General features: G+C 36.8%; 1 pseudogene; it reads right to left on the bottom strand.

Annotated features, from left to right (window-relative positions):
- Positions 1-9,052: 9,052 nt before the first annotated feature.
- LOC123594046 lies at positions 9,053-9,822 on the bottom strand (annotated as a pseudogene).
- Positions 9,823-14,735: the final 4,913 nt, after the last annotated feature.

The raw sequence follows: 14,735 nt of genomic DNA, 5'->3' as shown, positions 1-14,735 counted from the left end.
GGCCTGTACTGTGTTCCATTTGTTTATGTGTCTATTTTTATACCAGTACCATACTGTTTAAATTACTATAGCTTTGTAGTATAGTTTGAAATCAGGAAGTGTGATGCCTCTGGCTTTGTTCTTTCTAAGAGTTACTTTGGGTATTTAGTCTTTTGTGGTTCCATGCAAACTTTAGGAAATTTCATGTTTTTATTTTTGTGAAGAATACTATTGGAATTTTGATAAGGATTACAGTTAATATCCAAAATATATAAATAACTCATACAGCTCAATAAGAAAAACAACAACAATAAAAACAATGCAATAAAAAATGGGCAGAGGAACTAAATAGACATTTTTCTAAATTAGACATTCATATGACCAGTGGGTACATGAAAAGATGCTAAACATCATTAATGATTAGGGAAATGCAAATGAAAACCACAAAGAAATATTACCTCATACCTATTATAATTGCTATCGTTGATGAGACAAGCGATATCTAGTGTTGGCAAGGACATGGAGGAAAGGGAATTTGTGTATAGATGGGAATATAAATTGGTTCAATCACTATGGAAAACAACATGGAGGCTCCTAAAGAAGTAAAAATATAACTACCATATAACCCAGCAATTCCTCTTCTGTGTATATATCCAAAGGAAATGAAAATAGGATACTGAAGAGATACATGTACTCTCATGTCGATTGCAGCATTATCTACAATAGCCAAGATATGTAAGCTACCTAAGTTCTCATCAGTGGATGAATTTATAAAGAAGATGTTGTACATACACGTATAATGGAATTTTATTCAGCCATGAGAAAAAAAAATGAAATTTTGCCATTTGTGACAACATGGATGGAGTTTAAGAACATTGTAGTAAGCGAGACAAGTCAGACAAAGACAAATATTGTATTTTATCAGTTATATGGGAACCTACAAAAGCCTATCTTGTAAAAAGCAGACAGTTAAATGGTGGTTATAAGGGGCTGGTGGGTAGAATATGTGAGATGTTGTTTAGGGGCACAGACTTACAACTAGTAGATACATAAGTCCTGGAGATATAATGTACAATACAGTGAACATAGACAACAATATTCTATTATAATCATCAAGCATGCCAAGAGACCAGATCTTAGTAACTCCCACCACAAAAAATAATTGCGTGATAGAGAAGCTGACTATTACAATAATGGCAATCATACTACAATATACAAATGTATCAAGTCAACATGTTATATACCTTAAGTTTATACAATGTTATATATCAAATATATGTCAATAAAAAACCCACACATGTAACAAAAAAAGTGAAGCCCTTAGGCTTTTTTGACAGATAAATAGATAAAGAAGATATTATGGAGGGCATTTGTTATGATGAGCACCGGGTATTGTATGTAAGTGATGAATCACTAAATTCAACACCTGAAACTAATATTGCACTGTATGTTAACTAGCTGGAATTTAATAAAAACTTGGAGAAAGTAAGGAAGATATGGTCTATATAGAGAATGGAATGTTATGAAGCCACAAAAAGGATATCCTGTCATTTATGACAACATGAAGGACCTGAGGGTATTATGCTAAATAAGTCAAACTGAAAAAGAGAAATATCCCATGATTTCACTCATATCGTATCTATAAAACAAAATAAATGCGTAAACAAACAAAAAGCAGAATTAGACCTATAAATACAGAGAACAAACTGACTGTGGCCAGCAGGATGGGGGGATGGGCAAAATGGGTGAAGGACAGTGGGAGTTACAGGCTTCCAGTTACACAATGAATAAGAGAAATAAAAGCTACAGCATAGGGAATATAGTCAATGATATTGTAATAGCATTATATGGTGACAAATGGTAGTTACACTTGTGGTGAGCATAGTATAACGTATACAGATGCTGAATCACTGTGTTATACAACTGAAACTGTTGTAACATTGTGTGTCAACTATACTAAAAAAAAATTAAAGCTAAAAAAGAAAAAGATGAAAGAAGCGAACTGTATAAGTATATAAAAATGTAGAAAGTTGGAAGGATTGATAGAGGGTGTTGCTTAGTGGTGTCAAACAGCATAAAGCATTTAGGGAACAGCATGAAGTAGGTGTTGGAAATATTCATGTTTCATGCTAAGGGATCTGAGCCTCAGAGAGCATCTTTCCAAAGATCCCACATACAATAAGTGGTAGAGCTAGAATTTGGATCCAGCTCTGCCTGTCTCCAAAGTTGGTGTTCTTACCCTCTAAGCCATACTACTTCTTTGAAAGGCTTGGTATTTGAGATAAGCATAAAGCCCAATTAGTTTGTTTGTGGAGGAGGAGGGTCAAGTGAATCAGGACAGTTACTTTCAGAAAGAGGGGACTACATTTGAGATGGGCCTTCAGGTAGAGGCAATCACTAGGTTAATAAAATAGCACAACAACATGGGTACAAATTCCTATTTTGTGGAAACTTAGGGTATCACCAATAATTTCCAAGACATGTATGAAATGTTCAAGAACTTCTCTATGGGCAGCTTCACAAAAATAACCTTAGCATGTTATAATTCCCACAAAATTAGGAAATTGAAATAACAGACCATTTTCTTCACTTGATTTTTTTGTTAGTCACACTTATTGACAGTGCTCTTGACTCTCACAAATAGAATTATTAGCAACATTTCAGCTTAAACATACAGTTAGTAACACTGTTCTCAAAGGCAGCATGCTGTTTTGTTGCCCTTTGTATATATGCAAACATGCGGCCTCATTCTTTGAATTCCCAAATGAAGTTCCCCAGGCCTTTTGAGTCCTAATAAAAGCCAAGCTTTGTGCTCAGCAGCCTTTATGGAATTCTTTTCCACTGAGCTGTATTACACAGCACAAAATAGGTAACCTGTCTCAGTATTATATTCTTATGTTGATTTTTAGCTAAAATCATGCATTTTATTTTTTAAAATGTTTTTCAAATTTTTATTTATTTTGAGAGAGAAAGAGACAGAGACAGAGAGACAGAGAGAATCCCAAGCATGCTCTGCACTGTCAGTGCAGAGCCCAACATGGAACTGTGTCTCACAGTGTGATCATGACTTTAGCTGAATTCAAGAGTCAGACGCTTAATGGACTGAGCCACCTAGGTGCCCCTAAAATCTTGCGTTTTAAATCATGCCTAATATTGTTAGATTTTTTTTGTTGCCACTGGTATTTCAGTTTTCTTTTTTTCTTACTATCCTGGTAAGAATGTAAAGCATTTTTGGGCTATGAGTTATTCCGTAAAAGTGAATCTTCCAGGCAATTGAGATTTACCCCTAGAAGGTTTTGTTGACAGCAGGTGAAATTCTGGCTAATGAGGATTGAGGACCAGTATTTCTATAGATGCCAGCTGGGCTGATATTTTCTCCCCAACCTAATTGCTTGTTTACAGAAGCAGTCAATACCATGAAGGCTCTAGTCTTTAGCCAGGCATGTTAACATATTACTAAATGATAAATTGTATCACTGATGCTTCTTTTGTTCCCAAGTCTAAGGTTTAACACTATTTTAAAAACAGAAAACTGTACATCATCATAATGTTTGTCTTTGTATTTCTGGCTAGAGTTTACCTCGATACACACATTCTAAAAGGCAGCCCAATGAATTAATATAGAGTCCCATATAAGGTGTGTGTGTGTGTGTGTGTGTGTGTGTGTGTGTGTGTATACCAACTTTTTTCTTTTCATATGGAATGCAATTTTATTTTGTGTCATATCAACTTTCTCCTTACCAATTACATATTCTGTCCTGAAGAGTTATACCCTGTATATAAGAGTTATATTAACCAGTTTTGTCTATCAGGTTAGCACATAATTTTCTTAAGTTAGTGTTGCAGGCAATGGTCTCCACATTTGGTGTCCCTCTTCTATTTTCTTCCTGCAAGCCATGTTTTTCACACTGAAGCCTGAGTAATGTTTTTAAAAATATAAAACTGATCTTGTCATATCCCTTCATATAACCTCTTAATGGTTTCCCATCCATTATAACCTACATTGTATCTAAACATGTCCCTGCAATTTACAAGACTATGTAATATGGCTCCTAACCAGCTCTCCAATCTACTCCACTTTCTCTCTACCCTTTGCACACCACACTCCAGTCATATTGGCCATCTATTTTTCTGCTTGGCTTGCCATAAGCTTCTTCCCACCTCAGAGTTTTTATAGTTGTTATTTCCTCTGTCAGAAACAACCTTAGCTGTTCCTCCAAATGTTTCACATGGCTGCTTCCTCCTTACCATTTAGATCTCAAATGATACCTCTTTAGACAGGCCTCCCCCAAATGTAGAGTAGACCCTAGTTACACTCTGTTCAATTAATTTATCTTCTTCACAGTAAATTATCTATCTCCCATTACTAGAATGTAATCTTTATGAGGGTGGGGTCTTTGTTGTATCACATGAACCCCGGAATGTAACACAATGCCTGGCATATAACTTTTGGTCAGTAAAAACAATGAATTAATAGAGAGGGAGGGACTTGTGATTTTATTTATTTATTTTTTTTAATTTTTGAGAGGGAGACAGAGTGTGAGTGGGAGAAGGGAAGAGAGAGAGACACACACACAGAATCAGAAGCAGGCTCCAGGCTTTGAGTTGTCAGCACAGAGCCCGACGCCGGACTTGAACTCATGAGCTGTGAGATCATGACCTGAGCCGAAGTTGGATGCTTAACCGACTGATCTGCCCAGGCGCCCCCTGTGATTGTTTTCTAAATTGAGGTTAAATTGGTATATAAAAATATATAAGTTTCAGGTGTACATTATAATTTCACATCTGTGTGTACTACAAAGTGCATCAAAAGTTTCGTTATTATTCATTACAATTGATCCCTTCACACATTTCAGTTGCCCCAACCCTCTTCCCCTCTGGTAACCATCAATATGTTGTCTGTATCTGTAAGTTTGTTTTCATATTGTTTTGTATGTTTGCTTTTAGAGTCTACAGATGAGTAAAATTATAAGCTATTTGTTTCTCTCTGACTTATTTCCATTAGCATAATACTCTCAAGGTCCATCCATGTTGCAAATGACAAGATTTAATTCTTCTCTATGTCCAAGTAGTATTTCAGTATGTGTGTGTGTGCACATGTGCATGTGTGTATTCATATACTACATCCTACTTATCCATTCATCCATTGATGGGCACTTGAGTTGCTTCCATAATTTGGCTATTGTAAATGATGCTGCAATGAACATATAATCCAGCTATTCTAGTTATTCCAGTTCTGGGGATTTGAGAATATTAAAATCCTAACTCAATAAGATATGGGCACCTCTATCTTCATTGTAGCATTATTTATAATAGGACTTGTAACTTTTGAGGTCATCACATTCAATGTTCATTTAGAAGTGAAGAAATTAAGGTGCATAGAGGTAATGTGACTCAGCCAATAAAGTACAGTAAATTAAAGGTAGAACTGGGAGTAAAACTAGCTTTTACTACAGTTTAGAGATTTTTACGTTAATAAGTTAGAATTTATTAAATTATCATAAGCAACTTTTTTCAACAAAAGTCCTTCTTTTCAAAAGATCCTATTTGGAGAAAGTTATACTTAACCTAAATGCATGGCACTTTAATAACAGAACTTTCATCTTCTAGTACCTGCATGAAAATGTTTCTGTAGATACCTTTAAATCATAACACCATCTGTGCCAAACAATTAGGTCATTCCTATGGCTCCACGTCTCTTTAGCATTATATCACATTGGTCATTAATATGAATATTAGAACTAGATAGACATATACGGTTTTGAATACCAGCTGTGCTAGTTAAAACTATATAGTCTTATTTTTCCTTGTCTTTGTTGATGTTCATTAAGTGAATTGTAGGTTGCTTATCCAATATACATTTTTAACAGTTATATTGAGATATAATTAGTATATCATAAACTTTGCACATTTAAAATTTAGGTTCAATTCTCAGGGCTGTGCAACCATACCTTAAAAGAGTTTAATAACGTTTTTATCAACCAAAAAAGAAACACCATACAAGTTAGCAGTCATTTCCCATTCCATCCTACCCATCTCCTCAGTCTTTGGTAACCACTAATATATTTTCTGTAGCTATATATTTGCTTATTCTGAACATTTCAAATTAATGGACTCATATAATAAGTGATCCTTTGTGGCTGACTTCTTTCCCTCAGCATTATTTCTCAAGATTCATCCACAGTGTGGCATGTAGTATTACTTCATTCCTTTTAATAGCTGAATAATATTTCATTGCATGTATGTGCTACAATTTGATTATCCATTCAGCTGACAAACATTTGGGTTGTTTACACTTTTTTGGCTGTTATAAATAATGCTGCTCTGAATATTTGTGTACAAACTTTTGTGTGGATATATGTTTTGCAAATCTCTTGGATATATATTTAGGAGTGGAATTGTGAGGTTATCGTGTAATTCTATGTTTTTATTTGAGGAACTCTGAAACATTTTTCAAAGTGGCTGTATAATTTTAAATTCCCACCTGCAATGTATGAGGGTTCAAATTTTTCCACACATTCAATAATGTTTGTTATTATGCATCTTTTTGATAATAGCTATCTTGATGCATGATAAAGTATCTTATTGTGCTTTTGTTTTGCATTTCTCTGATGGCTAATAATAAGCATCCTTTAATGTGTTTATTGGTCATTTGCATATCTTTATAGAACTGTCTATTCAGATCATTTACCTATTTAAAATTTTTTGTCTCTTTACTGAGTTGTAAGAAAATTTTACATATTTTATACCTAATTTAAAAAATTTTTTTAAGGTTTATTTTTGAGACAGAAACAGAGCATGAATGGGGGAAGGTCAGAGAGAGAGGGAGACACAGAATCTGAAACAGGCTCCAGGCTCTGAGCTGTTAGCATAGAGCCCAACGGGGGGCTTGAACTGATGGACAGCGAGATCATGACCTGAGCCGAAGTCAGATGCTTGACCGAATGAGTCAGCCAGGCGCCCCTATACATAAATTTTTTAATGTTTATTTATTTTTAGAGAGAGAGACAGCAAGTGAGCAAGAGGGGAGGAACGGAGAGGGAGGGAGAAAGAGAGAGAGAGAGACAGAGAGAACCCCAAGCAGGCTCTAGGCTGTCAGCACAGAGCCTGAGGCAGGGCTTGAACTCACAAACCATGAGATCATGACCTGACCTAAACTGAGTTGGACACTTAACTGAGTCATCCAAGTGCCTCATAAATTCTTTATCATATATATGATTTGCAAATATTTTCTCTAATTCTGTGAGTTATCTTTACAATATGCTTGATGATATCCTTTGAACTACATACAGTTTTTTAACATGTATGAAGGTTTTGCTTTTTTTCTTTAGTCACTGTGGCTTTGGCATCATATCTAAGAAAATTTTAACTCAAGGTCAAGAAGATTTACTCCTTCATTCTCTTTTAGAGTTTTATAATTTTGGCTCTTACATTTAAGTCTATCTTGCATTTTGAATTAATTTCTGTCTATGGTATAAAATAAAGGTCCACAGTCCTTGGATATCTGGTTGTACCAACACTGTTTCTTGAAAAGGCTATTTCCCCGTTGAATTGTCTTGGCACCTTTGTCAGAAGTAAGTTGACTTTAAATGTAAGGGTTTGTTTCTAAAATCTAAATTCTATTTCATTGATCTATATGTCTATCCTTATTCTAGTACCACACAGTATTTTTTACTATGATTATTATAGCTTTGTAGTAAGTTTTGAAATTAAGAAGTGTTGAGTCCATCAACATTGTTCTTTTTCAAATTGTGTTGGATATTTTGGGTCACTTGTATTTCCAAATGAATTTTAGCTTCTCCTTACCAATTTCTACAGAAAGACAGCTGGGATTTTGATAGGGATTTTGTTGAAGCCGTGGATCCCTTTGATGAATATTGCTATCTTAACAATATTGTCTTCTAATATTTGAGCATGGAACCTCTTGCCATTCATTTAGATCTTTGTTAATTTCTTTCTACAATGTTTTGTAGTTTTCAGATATAACTTTTATACTTTTTTATTAAATTTATTTTCCTCAGTACTTTATTCTTTTTGGTGCTAATGTAAATAAGATTGTTTCCTTAATTTCATTTTCAGGTATTTTAGAAGTGGAATGTGTTTTTGTATATTAATCTTGTTCCCTGAAATTTTCTTTAACTAGTTAATTATTTCTTGTTTTTTTTCTTTAGGGTTTCCTGTACATAAGATCATGTTATCTACAAATAGAGATTGTTTTACTTTTCTTTTCAATCTCAATGACTGTTTTTTCTCTCTATTCATTCTCTATATCTTTCTCTCTCTCTCTCTCTTCACTGTCTAGTACCTCCAGTATAATATTGTATAGAAATGGGACCCATAGATGTGTTTTGCTTGATTGTAGAGAGAAAGCCTAAATCTTTCAACATTAAATATGATATTAGCTGTTCATTTTTCATAGATGCCCTTTATCATTTTGTGGAAGTTCCCTTCTGCTTCTAGTTTGTTGAGTGTTTTTTTTAAATCACAAAAGGGTATTGTATTTTGTCAAATACTTTTTATGTATCACTTGAGATGATCATATAGTATTTTCCCTCTTTCATTCTATTAATGTGTATAATCTAGTACATTGATTTTTGTATGTTGAACCATCCTTGCATTTCTGAGATAAATCACACCTGATTGTCGTGTATAATCATTTTAATATGCAGCTGAATTTATTTGCTAGTATTTTATTGATTAGTTTGTATATCCATATTCATAAGGGATATAGGCTTATAGTATTTTTGTGATTTCATTGTCTGAGTTTGGTATCAGGGTAATGCTGGCCACATAGAATGAGTTGGGAAGTAATCACTGCTCTTCTCTTTTTAGGGAATAGTTTTTGAAGGATTGGTGATAATTTTCATTAATTTTTTTTTAAATCACTTTCTTCAATATACAAGAAACACATGAGACACAAAGAAAGCCCCCAAGAAAGAGCTCAGTTGATGAGTTGGTAGTTTAGGGGGATTCAAAGACAATGACACTTTCCAGTCTCCCAGAGAAAGAAGGGGTTGAGAGGACACAATATCACTAGGCCCCTGGTGAACCCAGTGCTAGGGCCACACACAGCCTAGTTCTTCACCAAGTTTTTAAAGTGCTTATTTTTCTTGTCCTGGTCCTGGCCCTGCTCCCACACTTGGCCTCAAGTTTCCAGAAGTCATCTAGTTCCCAGAATGGCCCCTTCCTTTAGTGCCCTAGTATTTTCATTTGTGGGGGGTAGGGGTGGAAGCTATTTACCCTGATGTAGTGCCAGAGTTCCAGGGGAGTTCTAATCCTCTAGGATGGTGAGGGTGGATCTCCCTAGTATCTTGCCATTTGCTTTCCGTCTATCATGCTTAGATCCTGAAGATCAGCAAGTCTCAGGAACTCTCAAGGATTTGTTGACACTTGGCCTACCATGGGGGTTTCTGAGGGCTGTCATGCTTCTTCCTTGGAGAACACTTGCTTGTAGGGGAGCCCAATCTGGCTCCAAGGTGGCAGCTGGTCCTCAAGGGAAAACTAGGTGCCCAGAGGTAAGTCCAATTCAGAAGATGAAGTTGACTCTAGAGGCAGAACAGACTCTGGGGGAAGATTTGATTTGGGGGCTTTGTTCTCAAATACTTCATTCAGCTGTTTGACCAGTGGGCTTGAGAGCTCTCCACTGCTGGTCTTCATAGGTGTCCATGAAAAGCCAAGGGTAGAAGAGTGGGGATCTGAGTCTTGGGCCTGGATGGGAGAGCACAGGATGCCAGCACTAGGTGAATGGCAGGGGCAGGGGGGGGGGGAATCTGCCACTGGGGCCAGAAATTTGTTGTGCAGTAGAGGTGCCAAACTGACTGGGGTACTCTTGGCTGTCGCCATCTCAGCCAAGAGGAATAAGGTGGTCCTGGTCTATCCTTTGTGAGTAGTCTTTAAAAATTATCACTTATTCTACTTGTTTACTTTTTTAAAAAATATAATTTATTGTCAAATTGGCTAACATACAGTGTGTAAAGTGTGCTCTTGGGTTTTGGGGTAGATTCCCATGGTTCATCGCGACATACAACACCCAGTGTTAATCCCAACAAGTGCCTTCCTCAATGCCCATCACCCATTTTCCCCTCTCCCCCACCCCCTTCAACCCTCAGTTTGTTCTCTGCACATAAGAGTCTCTTGTAGTTTGACTCCCTCCCTCTCTGTTTGTAACTATTTTTTCCCCTTCCCTTCCCCCTTGGTCTTCTGTTAAGTTTCTCAGGGTCCACATATGAGTGAAAACATATGATATCTGTCCTTCTCTGACTTATTTCACTCAGTATAATACCTTCCAATTACATCCACATTGCTGCAAATGGCATGATTTCATTCTTTCTCATTGACAAGTAGTATTCTATTATATATATAAACCACATCTTGTTTATCTGTTCATCAGTTGGTAGGCATTTAGGCTTTCCATAATTTGGCTATCATTGAAAGTGCTGCTATAAACATTGGGGTACATGTGCCCCTATGCATTTGCACTCCTGTAGCCCTTGGGTAAATTCCTAGGGGTGCTATTGCTGGGTCATAGGGTAGTTCTATTCTTAATTTTTTGAGGAATCTCCACACTGTAGTTCTATTTTTAATTTTTTGAGGAATCTCCACGCTGTTTTCCAGAGTGGCTGCACCAGTTTGCATTCCCACCAGCAGTGCAAGAGGGTTCCCATTTCTCCACATCCTCACCAGCATCTGTAGTTTCCTGAGCTGTTCATTTTAGCCACTCTGACCGGTGGGAAGTGGTATCTCAGTGTGGTTTTCATTTGTATTTCCCTGATGATGAGTGATGTTGAGTATTGTTTCATGTGTCTGTTGGCCATCTGGATGTCTTCTTTGGAAAAGTGTCTATTCATGTACTCTGCCCATTTCTGTTGTTTACTTTTTAAAGCTTTATTTGGAACTTTCTTCCTGAGTTAAAGTAGCTTTTCTTCTTTCTAGGAATTTGTACATTTCATCTGGGTTATCTGATTTGTTGACATACAATTGTTCATAGTATTCCTTTATATTTTATTTATTTATTTATTTGGGAGAGAGAGAGAGCACGAGCTGGGGAGAGGGGCAGAAGAAGAGAGAGAAAGAATCTTCAGCATGCTCCACACTCAATGTGGAGCCTGTCTCAGGGCTCTATCCCATGACCTGGGATCATGACCTGAGCCTAAATCAAGACTCAGATGTTCAACTGACTGAGTCACCCAGATGACCCCATGGTATTCCTTTATAATCAATTCTTTTTGTTTCTGTGACATCTGTACTAATATCCCCTCTTTCATTCCTGATTTTAGTAATTTGAGCATTGTCTTGTTTTTCAAAATCAGTCTAGTTAAGTAAGGTTTGTTGATTTTGTTGACCTTTCAGAGAACCAACTTTTACTTTTGTTGTTTTCACTTGTGATTTATTTTTGTTCCATTGGCTATTTAGGATTGTGTTGTTCTAGGTTTACATATTTTGTGAGTTTCTGGAGTTTTCTATTGTTATTGACTTCTAATTTCATTCCATTGTGATTGGAGAAGATGTTTTATATAATTTCAACCCCTTTATATATATTGAGACAAGTTTTTTTTTAATATATGAAATTTATTGCCAAATTGGTTTCCATACAACACCCAGTGCTCATCCCAAAAGGTGCCCTCCTCAATACCCATCACCCACCCTCCCCTCCCTCCCACCCACCATCAACCCTCAGTTTGTTCTCAGTTTTTAACAGTCTCTTATGCTTTGGCTCTCTCCCACTCTAACCTCTTTTTTTTTTTTCCTTCCCCTCCTCCATGGGTTTCTGTTAAGTTTCTCAGGATCCACATAAGAGTGAAAACATATGGTATCTGTGTTTCTCTGTATGGCTTATTTCACTCAGCATAACACTCTCCAGTTCCATCCATGTTGCTACAAAGGGCCATATTTCATTCTTTCTCATTGCCACGTAGTACTCCACTGTGTATATAAACCACAATTTCTTTATCCATTTATCAGTTGATGGACATTTAGGCTCTTTCCATAATTTGGCTACTGTTGAGAGTGCTGCTATAAACAATGGGGTACAAGTGCCCCTATGCATCAGTACTCCTGTATCCCTTGGGTAAATTCCTAGCAGTGCTATTGCTGGGTCATAGGGTAGGTCTATTTTTAATTTTCTGAGGAACCTCCACACTGCTTTCCAGAGCGGCTGCACCAATTTGCATTCCTACCAACAGTGCAAGAGGGTTCCCGTTTCTCCACATCCTCGCCAGCATCTAGAGTCTCCTGATTTGTTCATTTTGGCCACTCTGACTGGCGTGAGGTGATACCTGAGTGTGGTTTTGATTTGTATTTCCCTGATGAGGAGCGACGTTGAGCATCTTTTCATGTGCCTGTTGGCCATCCGGATGTCTTCTTTAGAAAAGTGTCTATTCATGTTTTCTGCCCATTTCTTCACTGGGTTATTTGTTTTTCGGGTGTGGAGTTTGGTGAGCTCTTTATAGATTTTGGATACTAGCCCTTTGTCCGATATGTCATTTGCAAATATCTTTTCCCATTCCGTTGGTTGCCTTTTAGTTTTGTTGGCTGTTTCCTTTGCTGTGCAGAAGCTTTTTATCTTCATAAGGTCCCAGTAATTCAATTTTGCTTTTAATTCCCTTGCCTTTGGGGATGTGTCGAGTAAGAGATTGCTACGGCTGAGGTCAGAGAGGTCTTTTCCTGCTTTCTCCTCTAGGGTTTTGATGGTTTCCTGTCTCACATTCAGGTCCTTTATCCATTTTGAGTTTATTTTTGTGAATGGTGTGAGAAAGTGGTCTAGTTTCAACCTTCTGCATGTTGCTGTCCAGTTCTCCCCACACCATTTGTTAAAGAGACTGTCTTTTTTCCATTAGATGTTCTTTCCGGCTTTGTCAAAGATGAGTTGGCCATATGTTTGTGGGTCTAGTTCTGGGGTTTCTATTCTATTCCATTGGTCTATGTGTCTGTTTTTGTTCAAATACCATGCTGTCTTGATGATGACAGCTTTGTAGTAGAGGCTAAAGTCTGGGATTGTGATGCCTCCTGCTTTGGTCTTCTTCAAAATTACTTTGGCTATTCAGGGCCTTTTGTGGTTCCATATGAATTTTAGGATTGCTTGTTCTAGTTTCGAGAAGAATGCTGGTGCAATTTTGATTGGGATTGCATTGAATGTGTAGATAGCTTTGGGTAGTATTGACATTTTGCCAATATTTATTCTTCCAATCCATGAGCAGGGAATGTCTTTCCATTTCTTTATATCTTCTTCAACTACCTTCATAAGCTTTCTATAGTTTTCAGCATACAGATCTTTGACATCTTTGGTTAGATTTATTCCCAGGTATTTTATGCTTCTTGGTGCAATTGTGAATGGGATCAGTTTCTTTATTTGTCTTTCTGTTGCTTCATTGTTAGTGTATAAGAATGCAACTGATTTCTGTATATTGATTTTATATCCTGCAACTTTACTGAATTCATGTATCAGTTCTAGCAGACTTTTGGTGGAGTCTATCGGATTTTCCATGTATAATATCGTGTCATCTGCAAAAAAGCGAAAGGTTGACTTCATCTTTGCCAATTTTGAGGCCTCTGATTTCCTTTTGTTGTCTGATTGCTGATGCTAGAACTTCCAACACTATGTTAAACAACAGCGGTGAGTGGGGGCATCCCTGTCGTGTTCCTGATCTCAGGGAAAAAGCTCTCAGTTTTTCCCCATTGAGGATGATGTTAGCTGTGGGCTTTTCATAAATGGCTTTTATGATATTTAAGTATATTCCTTCTATCCAGACTTTCTCAAGGGTTTTTATTAAGAAAGGTGCTGGATTTTGTCAAAGGCCTTTTCTGCATCGATTGACAGGATCATATGGTTCTTATCTTTTCTTTTATTAATGTAATGTATCACGTTGATTGATTTGCGAATGTTGAACCAGCCCTGCATCCCAGGAATGAATCCCACTTGATCATGGTGAATAAATGTTTTTATATGCTGTTGAATTCAATTTGCTAGTATCTTGCTGAGAATTTTTGCATCCATATTCATCAGGGATATTGGCCTGTAGTTCTCTTTTTTTTACTGGGTCTCTGTCTGGTTTAGGAATCAAAGTAATACTGGCTTCATAGAATGAGTCTGGAAGTTTTCCTTCCCTTTCAATTTCTTGGAATAGCTTGAGAAGGATAGGTATTATCTCTGCTTTAAACATCTGGTAGAACTCCCCTGGGAAGCCATCTGGCCCTGGACTCTTATTTGTTGGGAGATTTTTGATAACCGATTCAATTACTTCGCTGGTTATGGGTCTGTTCAAGCTTTCTCTTTCCTCCTGACTGAGTTTTGGAAGAGTGTGGGTGTTTAGGAATTTGTCCATTACTTCCAGGTTGTCCAATTTGTAGGCATATAATTTTGCATAGTATTCCCTGATAATTGCTTGTATCTCTGAGGGATTGGTTGTAATAATTCCATTTTCATTCATGATTTTATCTATTTGGGTCATCTCCCTTTTCTTTTTGAGAAGCCTGGCTAGAGGTTTGTCAATTTTGTTTATTTTTTCAAAAAACCAACTCTTGGTTTCGTTGATCTGCTTTACTTTTTTTTTTAGATTCTATATTGTTTATTTCTGCTCTGATCTTTATTCTTTCTCTTCTTCTGCTGGGTTTGGGCTGTCTTTGCTGTTCTGTTTCTATTTCCTTTAGGTGTGCTGTTAGATTTTGTATTTGGGATTTTTCTTGTTTCTTGAGATAGGCCTGTATTGCAATGTATTTTCCTCTCAGGACTGCCTTCGCTGCGTCCCAAAGCGTTTGGA

The sequence above is a fragment of the Leopardus geoffroyi genome, chromosome X, assembly GCF_018350155.1.
Source record: "Leopardus geoffroyi isolate Oge1 chromosome X, O.geoffroyi_Oge1_pat1.0, whole genome shotgun sequence".
Lineage (NCBI taxonomy): Eukaryota > Metazoa > Chordata > Mammalia > Carnivora > Felidae > Leopardus > Leopardus geoffroyi.
The sequence above is the reverse complement of the archived record's forward strand: the minus strand, read 5'-3'. Positions and strand labels throughout refer to the sequence as shown.